Raw genomic sequence first — 20,412 nt, forward strand, 5'->3', positions numbered from 1 at the left:
AGGTGAAATGTAGGAAAGGTATCCTACATAACATCAGAAAGCAGAAATAGACATGCTTTGGCATGAAGAATTCACAGATGTGGAGTATTAGTCTAGAGTAGGGAAGAAATGAAATGCAGTAGATAAAGTAGCATGTCAAGGGTTTTTTATTTTTCCATGTTAGGTGAAAAGAGCCACTATTTTTGTATTTGTAAGGAAGTAATTTACTTGATAGTATTAATCATATCACCACAAGGAAACTTGGTGGTTCTGGGCTGCCCTGTTGATGAAGTGCTGCTAACAACAAAATGGAATGAGTTGGGCCCACAGCTGAATGTGGAATATAGGCTTTCTTTGGACAATAACAGTATTCTTTCTGGACATCAGAGAGAGGTCTCAGACCTGCAGGGTTCCAAGTTCTTTATTAGACTTCTAAATATCTTAAGAGACAGCCTTTTATATATCAGGCTTGGTTCCATTGTTTCTAAACTCTTGTTCTGCTGTGGTTTAGATAAGAAAGCACAAGGCAGGTGTTTGCCTATTTAGTTATCAAAGTTCTTTTATTTGGCAGTTGATTGAAATGAATTATAGTCTAGCTTATAAACGTCAGTTCAGCCATAATGAAACCAGGCTCCCAATAGCTAGTTAGAACCTAACCATCATTTATTTATTTTATTTTATTTTTTTTGTTTTTTTTTTTAATTTTTTATTGTTGGCTGTTCAAAACATTACATAGTTCTTGATATATCATATTTCACAATTTGATTCAAGTGGGTTATGAGCTCCCATTTTTACCCCATATACAGATTGCAGAATCACATCAGTTACACATCCATTGATTTACATATTGCCATACTAGTGTCTGTTGTATTCTGCTGCCTTTCCTATCCTCTACTATCCCCCCTCCCCTCCCCTCCCCTCCCCTCCCCTCCCCTCTTCTCTCTCTGCCCCCTCTACTGACATTCGTTTGTCCCCCTTATATTATTTTTCCCCTTCCCCTCACTTCCTCTTGTATGTACTTTTGTATAACTCTCAGTGTCTCCTTCCATTTCCATGCATTTTCCCTTCTCTCTCCCTTTCCCTCCCACCTCTCATCCCTGTTTAATGTTAATCTTCTTCTCATGCTCTTCGACCCTACTCTGTTCTTAGTTACTCTCCTTATATCAAAGAAGACATTTGGCATTTGTTTTTTAGGGATTGGCTAGCTTCACTTAGCATAATCTGCTCTAATGCCATCCATTTCCCTGTAAATTCTATGATTTTGTCATTTTTTAATGCAGAGTAATACTCCATTGTGTATAAATGCCACATTTTTTTTTATCCATTCATCCATTGAAGGGCATCTAGGTTGGTTCCACAGTCTAGCTATTGTGAATTGTGCTGCTATGAACATCGATGTAGCAGTGTCCCTGTAGCATGCTCTTTTTAGGTCTTTAGGGAATAGACCGAGAAGGGGAATAGCTGGGTCAAATGGTGGCTCCATTCCCAGCTTTCCAAGAAATCTCCATACTGCTTTCCAAATTGGCTGCACCAATTTGCAGTCCCACCAGCAATGTACAAGTGTACCCTTTTCCCCACATCCTTGCCAGCACTTGTTGTTGTTTGACTTCATAATGGCTGCCAATCTAACTGGAGTGAGATGGTATCTTAGGGTGGTTTTGATTTGCATTTCTGTGACTGCTAGAGATGGTGAGCATTTTTTCATGTACTTGTTGATTGATTGTATGTCCTCCTCTGAGAAGTGTCTGTTCAGGTCCTTGGCCCATTTGTTGATTGGGTTGTTTGTTCTCTTATTGTCTAATTTTTTGAGTTCTTTGTATACTCTGGATATTAGGGCTCTATCTGAAGTGTGAGGAGTAAAGATTTGTTCCCAGGATGTAGGCTCTCTATTTACCTCTCTTATTGTATCTTTTGCTGAGAAAAAACTTTTTAGTTTGAGTAAGTCCCATTTGTTGATTCTAGTTATTAACTTTTGTGCTATGGGTGTCCTATTGAGGAATTTGGAGCCCGACCCCACAGTATGTAGATCATAGCCAACTTTTTCTTCTATCAGACGGCGTGTCTCTGATTTGATATCAAGCTCCTTGATCCATTTTGAATTAACTTTTGTGCATGGCGAGAGAAAGGGATTCAGTTTCATTTTGTTGCATATGGATTTCCAGTTTTCCCAGCACCATTTGTTGAAGATGCTATCCTTCCTCCATTGCATGCTTTTAGCCCCTTTATCAAATATAAGGTAGTTGTAGTTTTGTGGATTGGTTTCTGTGTCCTCTATTCTGTACCATTGGTCCACCTGCCTGTTTTGGTACCAGTACCATGCTGTTTTTGTTACTATTGCTCTGTAGTATAGTTTGAAGTCTGGTATCGCTATACCGCCTGATTCACACTTCCTGCTTAGCATTGTTTTTGCTATTCTGGGTCTTTTATTTTTCCATATGAATTTCATGATTGCTTTCTCTATTTCTACAAGAAATGCCGTTGGGATTTTGATTGGCATTGCATTAAACCTATAGAGAAATTTTGGTAATATCGCCATTTTGATGATGTTAGTTCTGCCTATCCATGAACAGGGTATATTTTTCCATCTTCTAAGATCTTCTTCTATTTCTCTCTTTAGGGTTCTGTAGTTTTCATTGTATAAGTCTTTCACCTCTTTTGTTAGGTTGATTCCCAAGTATTTTATTTTTTTTTGAAGATATTGTGAATGGAGTGGTTGTCCTCATTTCCATTTCAGAGGATTTGTCGCTGATATACAGGAATGCCTTTGATTTATGCGTGTTGATTTTATATCCTGCCACTTTGCTGAATTCATTTATTAGCTCTAATAGTTTCTTTGTAGACCCTTTTGGGTCTGCTAGGTATAGAATCATGTCATCTGCAAATAGTGATAATTTAAGTTCTTCTTTTCCTATTTTTATGCCTTTAATTTCTTTCGTCTGTCTAATTGCTCTGGCCAGTGTTTCGAGAACTATGTTGAACAGAAGTGGTGAGAGAGGGCATCCCTGTCTTGTTCCAGATTTTAGAGGGAATGCCTTCAATTGTTCTCCATTCAGAATGATGCTAGCCTGAGGCTTAGCATAGATTGCTTTTACAATATTGAGGTATGTTCCTGTTATCCCTAGTTTTTCTAGAGTTTTGAACATAAAGGGATGCTGTACTTTGTCGAATGCTTTTTCCGCATCTATCGAGATGATTGTATGATTCTTATTTTTAAGTCTATTGATGTGGTGAATAACATTTATTGATTTCCGTATATTGAACCAGCCTTGCATCCCAGGGATGAATCCTACTTGATCATGGTGCACAATTTTTTTGATAAGTTTTTGTATCCGAGTGGCCAGAATTTTATTGAGGATTTTTGCATCTAGGTTCATTAGAGATATTGGTCTGTAGTTTTCTTTCTTTGAAGTGTCTTTGTCTGGTTTAGGTATCAGGGTGATGTTGGCCTCGTAGAATGAATTTGGAAGTTCTCCCTCTTTTTCTATTTCCCGAAGTAGCTTGAAAAGTATTGCTAACCATCATTTATGATGCTGCTTTTTCTCCAAAGTTTTGAAGCTTCTCACCAAAGATGAATTTTCTACCAACAGGGTAGTAAAAACAGTTGCTTCCTCGATGACCACAATTATGAAGGAGAAGGGGAAGGCTGAGTTAAGTCTTGGGTTAGGACTCCTGATGAGGAAGGGTAAGAGCTCTCTCTAGTCATTAGCATATAATTATAGTTGATATTTGTAAGATACTTTACAGTTCACAGAATGCTTTTGTATACATGTGATAATCATAACTCAGCAGGATAAATTATTTTTATGCCTAGTTTAGTGTCAAAAAAGTGGTGATTGAGATATTTAAAATTCTAGACCCACCACTTTTTATTTCTGTAATTCTAGGCAGGTTTACCTATAAAAATTTCAGTTTCTTGTACAGTGAATATCATTATACCTAAATCTTAGAGTAGAATTGCAGGATAAAAGAGATGATAAAAATGGTTAATACATAGGAAAAAATCAACAAGTGATAAGACCTAGGAATTGAAGTTGGACAATGGGTGAGGAGTTAGTAGGATGATGAACAGTACAAAGATAGAATGAAAAGATAAAATTTATTTCTGAGTCTCAGAAGATTGATTGGAATAGAGTTAGCTGGAGGAGTGGAGGACAGAGTGGGATGCTTAAATTGGAGATATGGATGGGTAGCATTTATTGATAATAACTAAGTACAGAGTCTGACTATGAGAGTAAGTGACTGAGGTGGTGGGCAAGATCATTCAAGACAGGAGAAAATCCAGAAACTAAAAAGCTAGGGTGCTATAGTGTCCTTCAAAAGTTCATGGAATGGATAATCCCCAAGTGAATATATTAATGGTATTTAGGGGTGAGGCCTTTGGGAGATAATTAGGATTAGATGAGCTCATGAAAATAAAGTCCCCATGATTGCAGTAGTGGCTTTATAAGGAGAGGAGAAGCAACCTAAACTAGCATGTTTGCTCTGTCTCGCCATGTGATACCCCTGCCATATTATTATGTATCAAGAACACCTTTACCAGATGCTGAGCAGGTGCCAATGCCAGGCTCTTGGACTTGCCATCCTCCAGGACCTTGAGCTGAATAAATTTGTAGTCTTTATAAATTACCCAGTCTAGGGTATTTCATTAAAACAACAGAAAAACAGACTAAGACAGGAATTTGGTACCAAGAATGGAATTGTGCTAGAAAAAGATTGTATTGTTGTGAACAGAATGCTAAGAGAAATTCCAGGAGGACTCAAAATAGACTAGGGGAATATCTGAACTGTCTTAGACATAAGTTGTTACCTGAGTCCTAGACCAGATTACCTGATTCTGGAGATCCCAGTGATAGGTGGCATACAGACATGAGCAGTGGGAACATGAGGTTGGGGGATGGTTCTTTGGGTTGGGTTTACTGTGCTTACCTCTCCCCCAGAAAACATGCTTTTTTTCTGAAGGGCAATCTGTGTGAGGCCATGCTAGTACTGCCTGAATGTAGGATATCAAAAGATACCCTACATTCCCCCAGAAACAATCTGGTTTTTAAAGGAGAAATCAGGACCAAAGGGCTCCTCACAGCAGATAAGAAGAACACAAGTTATCCTAAAAGGGTGCAGGGGTGGGGTGCTTTTGAGATCTTTATACAGATCAGATTCCAGGACTTGAGAAGACAGGACAATTAAAAGCAAAGCCCCCAAGCCATAAAATCTGTAAGAACAAGTTCCAATTAGAACTGGTCAGCACAGACTGAGGTGACTCAAAGTTGCCTTGGGTCTTTAAGGTGTCATTATAATAGCAAAATCTCTCCTCCATGGGGTAAGACCATGAGCAGTGGGACTTGACAACAATCCTGCTGCGAGTCACCAGTCAAAAGGTAGACCTGGGTGGAACTCTCTGGAAACTTTCCTGGTATCCCCAATAAACTGTAGGGCAGGAGGATTGTGCCATCCTTCTCCTCTCTGAGAGGACCCTCTCTTTCTCTTGAGTGTCCTCTTTCCTTCTTTTCTACCCCTCCTCGTAAAATCAAGCCTGCTACTCTGAGTGACTTGTCTGAAATCTTTCAGGCAGGTCCCAAGAACCAGTGACTGAGGATATCCATGATCACTTCAGTTCTGTAGATCCTCTTGGTCTGCAACACCAACAAATCTGGTCCAGCTATTTACCACCAAAACCAAAAGGATAAAGTAATGGTGAAAATCAGGGTGGGGGGAGGCTTTAACCAATGGAGTATATTGGGAAGGCAAGTGAGAATAACTGTCTCAGCTCAGTCTTCAGGGTACTGACATGAACTTTAGGTTTTAAACAGAGGAATAATTGGGGCTTGGGGCAAGAGATAGGCGTAATTAAATCTTCCTGGTCAAACAGTGGTCTGGTTGATCATTACCTTGGTTCTGATTCTACTAGTCAGCTCCACAGAAATCCTTATCACTTGGGAGGGCAATTTCCACTTGTTGTTTGGGATATTATCTATCAGACCTGTAGTCCTAGAAGAGGCCAATTCAGTTCTCATGAGATGATGGCTCCTGATTTTTCTTTTTGTTTTGGAGGGGGGCAGTCTCATTTTGGGGCGATCTGCCTACAAGGTTTTGTGTTCCTGGAAGTATAGGGCAATGACTGAAGTCATCCAAGAGCCACCCCAGAGGTCTGAAACAGGATACTGTAAAAGCGAGCAGTTGTATGTCCCTTCAAAACTTGAAAATACCTTAGTTACTCTTATCTTGGTGTCCTCAGTCTTGAAGGTGAACAAGATAGGTTAGATAAACTTAAGGCTAGTAACCCTTGTATTAGCATGCGTACATGCAGGGCTGAGCAGGAATCTGACCCAAAGTTTAAAGTAAGGAAGGAGGCAAATATAAAAATGAAGGCAGAGATGTCAGGCCTTTATCCTACTTTTAGTTACCTTTGGGCATCTGCAAGCACAATTGAATAGTGAATGCTTTTATTAAAAGCAGCTTCTAATTCTCTGTTATATATCTAAGTGGTTTTAACCAGAATGTTGATGAAAATGACCATAAAGGCCAATGTGACAAGGTCTCAAGTGGAACGGAGAAAGAAAGTATTGGAAACTGGAATAAAAACAATCTTTGTTATAAAGTGACAAAGAACTTGGCTGCATGTGTTCATGACCTAGTACTGTATGAAATGCAGAACTCAAGAGAGATGAACTAGGATATCTGACAAAAGAAATTTTTAAGCAGCAAAGAATTCAGGCTGCTGCATGGCTTATTTTAAAAGTGTACAGTGAAATGAGAGACCAGAGGGATCACTTACAGACAGAATTTATAATTAAAAGGGAAGCAGGGCAGGAAGAGTTGGAAAATTCTCAACCTGGCCATGTGGTAGACAATGAGAGAGCATTTTCAGGAGAGGAAATCAAGGGTGTAGCTGAGCAACCAATTGCTAAAGAAATTAGTACGGATAGAAGGGATCTTTAATAAAACGGGAGAAAGAATCTGAAGGCATTCAGATTGTGAAGGCTGTACCTTCCATCACAGACCCAGGAGCTCTAGGAGGGCAGAATGGCTTGAGGGGATTGACCTCCATGGGCTTGCTACCCAAGACCACCCCAAGTCTCTGTTTCTCACCTTTCTTCCTCACTCTAGCTGTGGCTCAAGTGTGACTCAACCTGCTACTCTGGAAGACACAAACCATGAACCTTGGTGGCATCTATGTGATATTAATTCTGCAAGCACACAGAATTAGCTGTAGGAGTGAGGCTTCCTCTTACTTGGATTTCAAAGGCTAACATGGATGGTTTGGGAACCTAGGCAGAGACATAAATTTCAAGTTTATACCTTACTCAGTCTTAGGCATCTTGTTGTAGCAACAGAAAACAGACTAAGAAACAGGAATAGTGTTCAAAATATTTAACTACCAGTTCTAGTCTGGACATGGATTCATCCAACAGATGTAGCCTGTAGCACTGGTGTAGGGTCCTGGAGACAACATGTTATACAAGGCAATTCCCTTTGGTTTGGGTTTCTGAATGTGGAATTAATCCTAGTAGAAAGACCAGAGCATTGGGGATTGACACTTAAGTGTCATGAAGCTATAAAAGCATTTCAGTATTTTAGCAAGCAATGAAATTGTACTTGTGCATATTTATATGCTATAGATGAATTGTCCACATGGATGTTGAAGTCACCAGGAATGATGATGGGGTTATGGAGAGTGGGATAGTAAGCCAGTTGATGGAATTTCTAGTGAAAGGAGAATGATCAGGAATATGGTAGGTGACAATAACAAGGAGGGGTAATGTGTGAAATGGTTTGAATGGCATGTGCTTCAACCTAGCTAAACATTTAGGAAGAAGGAGAGAAACGGTACTTAATGTGGCAATAAGAAGCAAAGTGAATATGTTCTCTACTTCTAACCTTAAGTGGAATAAAGCAGTAGCTTTATAAACCCTCTCCCCCTCCACACACACACATCATGTTTTTTTTTTTTTTTTTTTTTGGTACTAGGGATTGAATCCAGGGCCTCATGCATGCTAGGCAAGTGCTTTACCCCTTAGCTATGCCCAAATTCTTAATTATGATTTTTAAAGTCTGTGTCCATGGTACAAAAGTAAGTTTTTCTCCAATACCTATTCCACAATCACTTAATTCTTTTTTTTAGTACTTTCTTCCATTTGACTTGTATAAACTTTAGAGATTGTTTACCAATACAGTCACATACAATTATATAATACTTTCACACAAATGATAACATAGACTACACTCCATTTTGAAATTTATCTTTTTTTACTTATCTATCTCAAAGATAATTCCATATTATTATTATAAAATTGCACAATTTATTCATTTATTTGTAGTGCTAGGGATAAAACCCAGGACCTCACAATCTACCACTGAGTTACAGCACCAGCCCAGCTAAAGTTGCCTGATTTTAAAAGGATGTCTAGTAGTCTATTATATGGAAATATTATAATTTACTTAATTTGTTCTTTAGAGATGGCTGTATCCAACATTCCAGCATTTCTGCATTCAACAAATACCTATGGAATGTCTATTATGGGCCAGGAATTCTTGTGGGTGCTTAGGAAGACATTAGCAAAAGAACAGAGTTTCTGCTAGCATAGAAAAATGTAACAATCATTCTTGTACATGACTTCTTTTCTAAACTTACAAGAATATATGTTAGATAAATTCCTAAAGAATAAATATACTTGATCACAGCAAGTGTGTGTGTGTGTGTGTGTGTGTGTGTGTGTGTGTTGGGATTGAACCCAGGGTTTCACACTTACTAAACACACACTCTATCACCATGTTACACAACCCCAGATCCATCCATTTATTTATTTATTTATTTATTTATTTATTTATACCAGGGATAGAACTCAGGGGCACTTGATCACTGAGCCACATCCCTAGCCCTATTTTGTATTTTATTTAGAGACAGGGTCTCATTGAGTTGCTTAATGCCTCACTTTTGCTGTAAAGCTAGCTTTGAACTCACAGTCCTCCTGCCTCAGCCTCCCGGGCCTCTGGGATTACAGACATGTGTCACCAGGCCAGCCAGATCCTTTTTTAATGCTTAATTTTTATTATTTATTTATTTATTGCAGTGCTAGGGATTGAATTTAGGGCCTCATCTATGGTGGGCAAGGGTTCTACTACTGAGCTATTATCCCACCCCAAACACAGCATTTTTGATGGAAGTTGCCAGATTTTTCTTTATGGAAATTCCTCTTTATGGTTTCAATGTGTCCTCAAAAAGTTCATGCATTAGATAATCCCCAAATTCATATATTAATTGTGTTTAGGGGTGGGGCGTTTGGGAGGGATGGTAATGAAAGCAGTGATATGAGTTAGAAGGTCATCGTCTTATTACAACGGGGCTAGCATTCAGTTAGCATTCATGCCAGATGAGATATCCAGTGTTCATTTTTATCTGTTGGAAACCTAATTTGATTGGCCTGTACTTATGTCCTGAGTCCTGTACTCATGCCCTAAGTCCAGGTTGGAAAAATGATGGTTTAAACTAGTTGGTAGAGGAAAGGTCATGATGTCCAGGAATCATGTGAAGATAGAACCAATGGAATTTGCTTATGTATTGAATATGTACTAAGAGAAAGGGGAAAAAAGAGAAAATCAAAGATGACTCTCAGGTTTTGGATGGTTATGGTGCAATTAACTTAAATCATGAGTTCAATTTGGAAACGTTGAGCTTAAGATACCAACTAGACATTCAAGAAGTGTCAACTCACTAAACATATGGGTTTGGAGAGATCCTGGCTAGAGATATAAATTTGGAATTCATGGGAATAGAGGCAATATTTAATGTCAAATATATACTGGATGGAATAACCAGTATAAGGAGGTAAATAGAGTAGAGAAAAAGTACTGGGAAAATTTAGGTAGAATTGGCTATTGGTATTAGATGAGTGTTTCTCAGATGAAAGACTTCAAGTGAAGTTATAGCTCTTGGGAATTGTAAGTTTATAGTTTATAATTTCCTTCCTATCCATAATAAGTCAGGGGACTCATTTGGAGATCATGTTTCAGACCCTCTTTACATAGTTTTAGTCTAGTTGCAAAACTACTGTTGATAAAAAGAAACCTTAGAAGATGGAAAGATCTCCTATGTTCTTGGATAAGCTGAATTAATATTGTCAAAATGGTCATATTACCAAAAGCATTATACACATTTAATGGAATTCCTATTAATGTTCTGATCATTTCCTTCATAGAAATAGAAAAAGCAGTCATGAAATTCATTTGGAAAAATAAGAGGCCCAGAATAGCCAAAGCAATCCTCAGCAAGAAAAGTGAAGTAGGAGGCATCATAATACCAGACCTATACTACAGAGCTATAGTAACAAAAAATGGCATGATATTGGTGCTGAAATAGACATGTAGACCAATGGTACAGAATAGAGGACACAGAGACAAACCCACATAAATACAGTTATCTCATACTAGACAAAGGGACCATAAATATACATTGGAGAAAAGATAGCCTCTTCAACAAATGGTGCTGGCAAAACGGGAAATCCATATGTAATAAAATTAAATTAGACCCTACCACTCATCCTGCACAAAACTCAATTCAAAGTGGATCAAGGACCTAGGTATTAAACCAGAGACCCTTTTCTTACTGGAAGAAAATGTAGGACCAATCTCTATCATGTTGGCTTAAGAACTGAATTCCTCAATAAGACTCCTAAAGTGCAAGAAGTAAAAGAAGTAAAATCAAGAATCAATAAGTGGGATTGTATCAAACTAAAAAGCTTCTTCTCAGCAAAAGAACAATCAAGAACATGAAGAGAGAGTCTACAGAATGGGAGAAAAATCTTTGCCACCTGAACCTCCGATAGAGCATTAATCTCCAGGATATATAAAGAACTCAAAAAACTCTCTCTCTCTCTCTCTCTCTCTCTCTCTCTCTCTCTCTCTCTCTCTCTCTCTCTCACACACACACACACACACACACACACACACACACACACACACACAGCCAAATCAATAAATGGGCAAAGGAATTGAAGAGACACTTCACAGAAGAGGAAATATTATATTAATGGTCAACAAATATATGAAAAAATATTCAACATCACTAGCAATTAGAGAAATGCAAATTAAAACTACACTGAGATTTCATCTTACTCCAGTCTGAATGATAATTATCAATAATACAAGAAAAAATAAATGTTGGCAAGGATGTGGGATAAAAGGTACACTCATAAATTGCTGATAGGACTGCAAATTGGTGTAACACCTCTGGAAAGCATTACAGAGATTCCTCAGAAAAATTGGAATAGAACCACCATTTGATCCAGTATCCCACTCCTCAGCATATAACCAAAGGACTTAAAATTAGCATACTAGAGTGACACAGCCACATCAATGTTCGTAGCAGCTTAATCCACAATAGCTAAGCTATGGAACCAACCCTGGTGCCCTTTGATAAATGAATGGTTAAAGAAAATGTGGCAATACACACAATGGAATATTACTCAGTCATAAAGAAGAATGAAATTATGGCAATTGCTGGTAAATGGATGGAACTGGAGACTATCATGCTAATGGAAATAGGCAAATCCCAAAAAACCCCAAAGGCTGAATATTTTCTCTGATACTTGGATTCTGACTCACAATGGTGGGGGTAGGGGATGGAGGTTGACTGGATTATACAGAGGGTAGTGAGGGGAAGGTAAGCAGGATGGGAACGGGAAAGACAGTAGAATGAGTGAGATATAACTTTCCTGTGTTTGTATATGAATACATGACCAGTGTAACTCCACATCTTGTACAACCACAAGAATGGGAAGTTATACTCAATATATTTATGATATGTCAAAATACATTCTACTGTCATGCAAAACTAAAAAGATAAAAAATTAAATATAATTAAAAACTACTGTTGAAAACCATCCCGAAAGTTTATTTGGCTCTTGACATTATTTTACTTTTGGGTGTGTTTTCTTGACTCTTCATTCAATTCTGTGGCGGCCCTGCCTCCCTGAACTGAACAAGGGTCCTGTGCATATGGACAATGCAAATCAAGATGATCCAATACTTATATCCGAGGGTCAGGAAGGAGAACAGGAACTTGATAAGGGGTTGCATTTTGAGTGTAAGCCCTGCTTTCACCAGCAGAATTCACACATCTCGGCTATGTGTGGAGTAGCCTGCCAGGGCTCTTACTGCATGTGGCTCTGCAGTAGGTGGCAGGCAAGCAGGAAAGCTTATGGCAATAATTTCTTTAGTCTCCTAAGTGATGGGAGATTGAGTGTGAATTGGTCTTTGGATCAGTCTCTCAGAGATGCAGATAATGAAAGGAGTGGTTGTAAGAGTCAGACAAAATACTGTTCACAGTTTCTATGTCTTTATTTGTATCCCAGCCCTTAACTATAATTAAATAAGGCCACTTTAGGAAATTTCTCTTAGGAACACAAAAAAGGGGACAAAAACAAGGGTGTTTTTATTCATTCTTACCTTATTTAAAAAGCCACCAAATACTGTGAATTCCGCCTTCTAACTATCTCTTAAATTTCAGCCACTTGAGGGAGAACCAGGTGCTCCACATGAGGTTCAAGACTGACTGCACTCTATACTAGAATCCTCTTTTTCTTTGACAAAAATCAGATGACTTTTTGTTAATGCTCTTTGTCCCAGAGGTAATTTCTATTTGATATATAAACACTACCCATATTTTAGAAATGCACTTCAAAATAAAGTATGCTTTTTCTGGAAAATAAATTTTTATACTCACATCTTTAAAAATTAAAAATCTTTAAAATATTTCTCTCTCATCCACTTCCATTCCCCTATTTATTTTATAGAATTTATCATATATTTAAAATTGAAAGTTCATAATACTAATACAAGACAAATGAACCATGTTTTTTGTTTCAATTTTTTAAAATAATTTTTTAGTTTATTTATTTATTTGTTTATTTTTATGTGGTGCTGGGGATAGAACCCAGTACCTCATGCATGCTAGGTAAATGCTCTACCACGCAGCTACAAACCATCCATGTTGTTTCAACTTTTAATAAATTTGAATTAAAAATTTTTAATTTACTTATTTTAAATATAAAATTTAAATTTAACTTAAAAAGCGCCATATAAAAAGAAAATCTTACCATTGTTTAGGCTTAAGGGTAGAAACACAATGGTGTTGCTAAGTGTTTCATTAAAAGTATCATCTGGGTCAGTTCACACACTAAGTCATGAGCTTATTATCAAACCCCCCCCCCAGGAATCTCTTTTAATCAGAAATTAATTTATTTAATTGAATGTGTATAAATATCACTCTTGGACAAAAGAGGCCAACACATAGTTCCAGCACACAAAAGAGAATTGGAACTACTCAAACAGTATATATGTCAAGAGAGCTAGAGCTGTAGGCTCAGGAGGAGTCTGGCCAACTGGGACTGGCAGATACTGAGTATATTAATTGACTTAGTATCCTCTGGGTTGAATGAAAACATTGTTTTGATACTGCAGAGACATTCATCACCATGGGTCACAAGGAGGTCTCTATTCTACTCATCAAGCAGCCTATCCCATCCCAGTCACCAGGATGTCTTTGCTTGCATACCTGAAAAGTTTTTCCTGTGAGTAGGTTAGGACAGGTTCTTGACAATCTTTATCTTTGCTTTCTAGCAACCAAGAAGTCAGCTCCAACCAGGCTTATCAATTTTTTTATGTGCCCCCCAGGTTAAGTGGATGAAGCACTCTTCTTCCATCAGTAACCAGTTCACACTTTGAAGTGCATTTCAGACTCTCATGTTTCCTCCTTTTATTTATTTATTTTTAAACCACGAGAACTCTACACTTTCAAAACTTTTAAACCAGACAAACAGGCTTGTACTTTATCTGCTTAAACTACTCCATCTCAGGACCTATTTCTCAATTTTCACTTTATTTTCTTGCCAGAAACAATAAAATAAGCAATCTCACATTTGAATCTTCTGTTACTCAGATCCAAGAATTTATTTTCAAGTGGTAATTTTCTTAGATGATTGAGTTGGCCATTAATGTACTTCCAACCCTATTTTTTTTCTCATTGTCTTCAGACCAAACACAACACCAATCTTCCATGGGAGGCACACTTACTGCTTCAGCATTTTATGCAGGGCTGCCTCACTCCTGATTCTTGAGGCCATAGATGAGGGGGCCCAGCAGGATAGTGGTCACCCTGCACTATGTGGAGATCACTTGCTACAATATGGATATTCAGAGAAGGCTCATGAATCAAAAAATGGCTGTTCCACAGTACAAAATCACCTCAGCCAGGTGGAAGGAACAGAGAATGTTTTGCCTTGATCCTTGGAAAAATGGATGTCCGAAATGGCAGAGATGGTTCTAGAGTAAGAAAAGAGATTCAGGATAATCACAAATCCTAGAAATACACATGACCCAGAAGAAGGGCCTTATTGACAGTAGCATCAGATCAGGGCAAGAGAAAACGAAAGAAGAAGAATGGAAAGCAGCTCACAGCAGGAAAGAGAGAGAAACTCATAGCAGAAGGCAGGGATGACATTGGGGAAACTGAAATATAAGTCATAAGTGAATACATTGTTTTGGCAAAGGGTTCAGGGAACCCATTGTCCATACAGCAATCCCCATCCTGACCCAGAGAGGACTATTCATAACCACCTGTAGAGTAGAGGGTACAGATGGGAGCATAGCAGTCACCACCATGGCAGGGAGTAAGCAGGTCTCAGTGCTTCCAGAGACACTGAGAAAGAAGCTCTGGGTCACACAGCCCCACATAGAGATTTTTTTCCTTAGAGTTAATAAATTCAGCAACATTGGGCCTGGTGACTCTAGAAAGATGGGGATCTAGAAATGAAAGGTGACCCAGGAAGAAGTCCATGGGTGTTTCCAGGTGAGAATCAGTCCTGAACAACAGGGTCATCATCAAGTTCCCCATTCACATCAAGGAGTAAATCACCAGGAGCAGCACAAAGAGCACAGTCTAAATCTGGTGATTTCTATGCTATTTATGAGGACAAATTCAGTAGTGATGGTGAGATTTTCCATGATTAGAGATACTTACTCAGAAAACAAATATAACTTAGATGAGTCATTTCAGATGAATAGGACTGCTTCTCCTATGAAAAATGTCACTTTCCTCTTAAGGTATAAATGAGCCAGGCGTTTTCATCTGGGTCACTTACCACCTCCATCATAACTTCATCTCTGGAGGAATGCAGCATTCCAAAGTCCCTCTTCCCTGATTGCTTCCTTAATACCCATTTTTTTCAGCAAATATTCAATAAACATCCAAGTGTTGGGCTCTGTGCCAAGCACTGATGATACAAAGTTGAATGAAACATGATTCCCAAAAGACTTAGAATTTCACAGGAGCAGAATGAAATGTAAAGAAACAAAATAAAGGCTAGAATAACCTAAAGCACTGGATATAGCGGTGGCACAGATGTGAACGGGTTATGTGAACTGGTCTCTAGAGGACCTGGTAAACCTTCAGAAAAGAAGTAAAGCTTAATCTTGTTTTGACTGATATTTATCCCATTATGTAGACAATGTGGACGACAGTGCAAATGGTGTGATTTTACATAGGGGAGCATAAAATAATTGTTCTCAGAGAAGCTTCATCAGTTTGGTGTGGATGGATGTGGAGTGACACAAGAAGGCATGCAAAGCCAAGTATAAGGGTAACATAATGAGAATGGTAGTTTAGCAACATTTTCCTTGGGTATGCAAAGGATGAGCTAGAAACAATGGAGCATCTTAGTGAAGGCAATGAGTTCATTCATTCAGTAAATATTCATTGAGCTACTAACTGTATGTCAGAAACAGTTCTAAACTCTGAATCCACACCACTGAAACAGCAGACTAAAATCTTTGTCCTGACAGAGCTTATATTCAAGTTGGAAAAAACCAAAATAAATAATAGGCATAAAGAATAACTATGATGTGTTAGGAGGTGCTACGTGCTATGTAAAATAACAGATCAGGGAAAGGGAGATTGTTAATGTGGGGGTAGAGGAGGACAGTGAGGTTTGCAATTTAAAACAGAGTGGTCAGGAAAGGACTGAGATGGTATCACTTGAACAAAGATTTGAAGGAGATGAGGTCACAATCCACGAGAACATCTGATCTGTGTGAGGAGAATTCGGGGATTGTAGCAAAACCCTGGCCAGAGACAGGGATGAGTTGACACAGGCTGTAGATGTGAGGGCCAACCAGAGGAGACAAGTTTGAAAGATGTATTCCAATTGAATTTTAAAGGATGTCATCACCAATTAGGTATTTAAAATGACAGGGACGTGAATAAAAAATGATCCTCAGTTTTCTGTCTTTTGAGGGGAAGATGGTAAACTCAGGTTTGCATTCATCATGTTTGTTGAGCCTATGGATAGGGAGGGGATATCCAGGAGGCACTGGGAGGTAGACACTTGAAGTTCAGGAGAGATATTTGGGATGAATATGTGAGTTAGAGAGTCATTAAGAAGCTTATCCAGAGAAAGCCCACTTGTAAGAGAAGATGCTTTAGGATAGAGTTCTATGTGTCAGAAAATTTCAGTGGAAAAGAGGACAGGAAACCCACAGAGGATCCCCACATGCATTCATCATCTCAAACACACACCAAGACTCTCTGATATGAAGGGTGCATTGGAGGTCTTGGAGCCCAAGGCCCTCTGTTTATAGGTGAAGAGACTGACGCCCAAAGGGGGAAGTGGCCAGCGACTCCCCTTACCAGCTCCATCACTCTCTAACCCACCCACCAATCTGCTCCCCTTTTCTGCCTATACTGTCTCATCTCGGGGGCTTCTTGGGGAAGGATTTATCATCCGTCCTCACACTGTGATTTCTGAGTATGTCAGAGAAGACTTCACAGTCTCACTTGACCTGTCTCCCTCCTCTATGGTCAACCGCTGTCTTATTGCCTTGCTTTGTCTTCATAGTACTTACCATCACCTGGCATTTTATGATATATTCATAATCAATTACACTTTGTGTGTAAGCATAAAGATTTATGCTATATCCCTTGCACTTAGAAAAGTGCCTAGAATGTAGAAAGGTCTGGTGTATATTTGTTGGGTGACTAAATGACTGAATGAATTTGCTCCATGTCTGTCCATGTTTTGAGTAAGATTCATAAGGGCAGGGACTATGTCAGTAGTTTTCATCATTTTATCTTTAGAGCTTAGTACAATGCCTGGAATTTAGTAGGTACTTAGTAAAAGTTTATATAGTCAATGAATAAAAACATTACAAAACTAAGTTTTGCAGCTTTAATGCACCACATACAGGCAATTATAAAAATATTTTTTATTATTAAGTAAAAATACTAATGAATGCACAATCTATAGGCAATCCCATTAATCAGACACTAGGCAGTCCTGGTAGTAACACATGTGCTAAAGACCTGTTCCAAGGAGGTTTTGGTGCTCTTTTGAATGGATGGTTGACAAACTACATAAAGAATCAGAGAACCTTGACATGGTTCTTAGCTCTGCTACTGATCAGGCTGTCTGACTTTGGCCAAGGAGGCAAATCTGAATTTGAATCTTCGTTTTCTCTTTTGAGTTCTCTCCCAGGGTTTACATGACATTAGCTTCAAAGTTTTGCATCACTTAGTTCACCCCAGAGAAGATCTTTACATAACTGGAAAAAAGTAGGGATAGTAACATATTCTTAATGGAGTAAAACTGATTGCAGAACACATAATTTATTAGTGTATTAACTCTGTATTTCTGATAAGAACTAGATTAGCTCATGGTTGATTCTTTTGAGTTTCGTCTAAACATGCTGCTGGGTAAACAGTGGTTTCTCCCGTCCTGATTTGTCTCCTCAATGTTTTCATGCCTCCCTCTTTCAATATATTTCTACAGAATTTACCCTTTGGGATCTATCATCCAGCACTAAATGACTCCAGAGGACTAATTAGTGACCTCTTTGTCTATAGGTCCTAGATAATTTATACTTGCTGCAATTCCTGGGGCAAAACTAAAATAGTTGCATGAATAAACTGAGATCTCATGGTATGTACTATCAGCATAATGAAAAATTTCCATTCTACTTTTATCAAAGACTCACAGACTAAAACCAGATGATGATGTTGTTCTACACTTATTTATATGGAAATGAACTATTTTAAATTTAATATCCAGTGCTAGCAAGATTAGCTCTTTTATGTTTTTTTGTAGCATTTTTATCTTGAGACAAAACTCTTGGCAATAGGAAATTATATTAAAATTTTATTTTATGGTTCTTCTTTGTTATACATGATAGTAGAATCCATTTTGATAAAATTATACAAGCATAGGATATATCTTATTCTAATTAGAACCCCATTCTTGTGGTTGGGCATGATGATGGGGTTCACTTAGGTAATTTCATATGTGCACATAGGAAAATTATGTTAGATTTAGTCTTTTGTCTTTCCTATTCCTATCTTTCTTCTTTCCTTTCATTCCCCTTTGTCTAATTTACTGAACTTCTCTTCTTCCCCTCCCCACTTTATTGTGGTTTAGCTTCCACATATCAGTGAAAACATTCAACCTTTGGTTTTGGAGGATTGGTTGGCTTATCTCCTTTAGCATGATATTCTCTTGATCCATCCATTTACTGGCAAATGTCATAAAATCATTCTACTTTATGGCTAAATAATATTCCACAGTGTACATATATCACAATTTCTTTATTCATTCATCAGTTAATAGGCATCTAGGTTAGTTCCATAGCTTAGCTATTGTGAATTGTGCGACTATAAACATTGATGTGGCTATGTCACTGCAGTATGCTGATTTAAAATCTTTTGGATATATGCCAAAAAGTAGGATAACTGGGTCAAATGGTGGTTCCATTTCTAGTTTTTGCTTTCCAAAGGGGTTGCACCAATTTGCAGTTCTACCAGCAATGTCTGAGTGCTCCCTTTTCCCTATATCCATGACAACATTTGTTGTTACTTGTATTCTTGATAAAACAATAGAAAATTTAAAATCTCTTTTAGAAATTTATCCTAAACAAATGATTCAAAATAAGAGAAAAAATCTATATGTGAAAAATGTATATTCAGAATTATTTCAAGGCAGTATCACTAAAAAAACCAAAAAGTCTAGTAACTGGAGAATAACTTCTATACTTTAGTAGAAACACATTATAATATTTTATAATGATTAAAATGATAATTACAAGGAGAGACAGAAACATAAAACATTCTCACTGTACTATCTAGTAAATATATATATAAAACACAATTAGTTTAAGTTGATAAAATTATATAAAAATGTACTCACAATAGGGACCTATATAAGTAAAATAAAAAATAAACAGCTGAGTTGTTAAAAGTGGTAACACAGTGGAGAGCTTTTTAATTTTATGTTTGTTAAAAATCTGGTTTTTATATTTTCAATAAAAATACCTTTCTGGAGGAAGCAATATAAGATTCACATCCTGCATTTATTTATTTATTTATTTATTTATTTATTTATTTATTTATTTATTGCTTCAAACTCAGCAACTAAATAAGCCCAATTCCCCCCCCCCAAAAAAAAAGAATATGAACCTCTTTCTTTAACTCTTCTGTTTCTGCCCTGTATAGCTCACTGATAAAATTGAACTTGATTTGAAGAAGCCCTTTATTCAAGAAGGAGGCTTACTTGCTCAGTTGGAGACTAGAAATGGCTCAAGCATTTCATTTTTCTAATAGTTACTCTGCCTTTTGTCTGCTTCCTGTCTAGAAGCTGTCCTAAATCTGTGGTCTAAGGAACTTGTCTGGAGGAAGAGAGAACTAGGAAAGTTGGAGGCTGGGAAATCTCAGCTTTGAAAGATCCGTGAAAGAGAAGGCAAAAGAGATGCTTTTGAAGAGAAGAGAGTGTCTTGAAGTGAAGCATGCTGTGCTCCTGTGGCGTGGGAAGAAAGGTGTATCAAAGACATCCTTCTCCTTCATCTATTGCTCTAGTTGGAGGTTTTGTGGACTCCCTGAGTAAATCTTTGTAGACAACTAGCATTTGGGCTTTTAGATAAAGAAAACTTTTTTAAATCTTGTTTCATGACAAGAATGTGAATAGAATTTATAAATTTGACTTTATCTCTGAAACATTCTAAATAGTTGCACAACTAGGCTGTGCTTTCTACAGATTTGGGATTGTTTAAAGATGGAACCTTGAACTAAAAGACCCCTCAAATTAATTTCAGCCTCAGAGCTGACATTTAGTTAGGAAATTACCCACCAGAGAAAAATGAGAATACTCCCAACTCACTGTCACCCATAATTCAAGATTGTTCACCCTAAACTCCAGCTGTAGCTGCCCTTTTTATTCAATCCCAAAGGAACCTTAGTCTTGTATCTAGAATCTGATAAATGAAGGAAAAAAAGACAAATTATGCTGATTGATAAAGTGTCAAACTGTCCAACTTCCTAAAATATCCCAGTTTGTCATGACCTACTTTTGTAAATTTGGCAAGCTGCTTCCTGCTTCCTCCTGTTTTTATTTTGTTTTGGTG

Source organism: Marmota monax, unplaced genomic scaffold (assembly GCF_021218885.2).
Source record: "Marmota monax isolate L192 unplaced genomic scaffold, Marmota_monax_Labrador192_F-V1.1 WCK01_AAM20220418_F8-fsc00012, whole genome shotgun sequence".
Classification (NCBI taxonomy): domain Eukaryota; kingdom Metazoa; phylum Chordata; class Mammalia; order Rodentia; family Sciuridae; genus Marmota; species Marmota monax.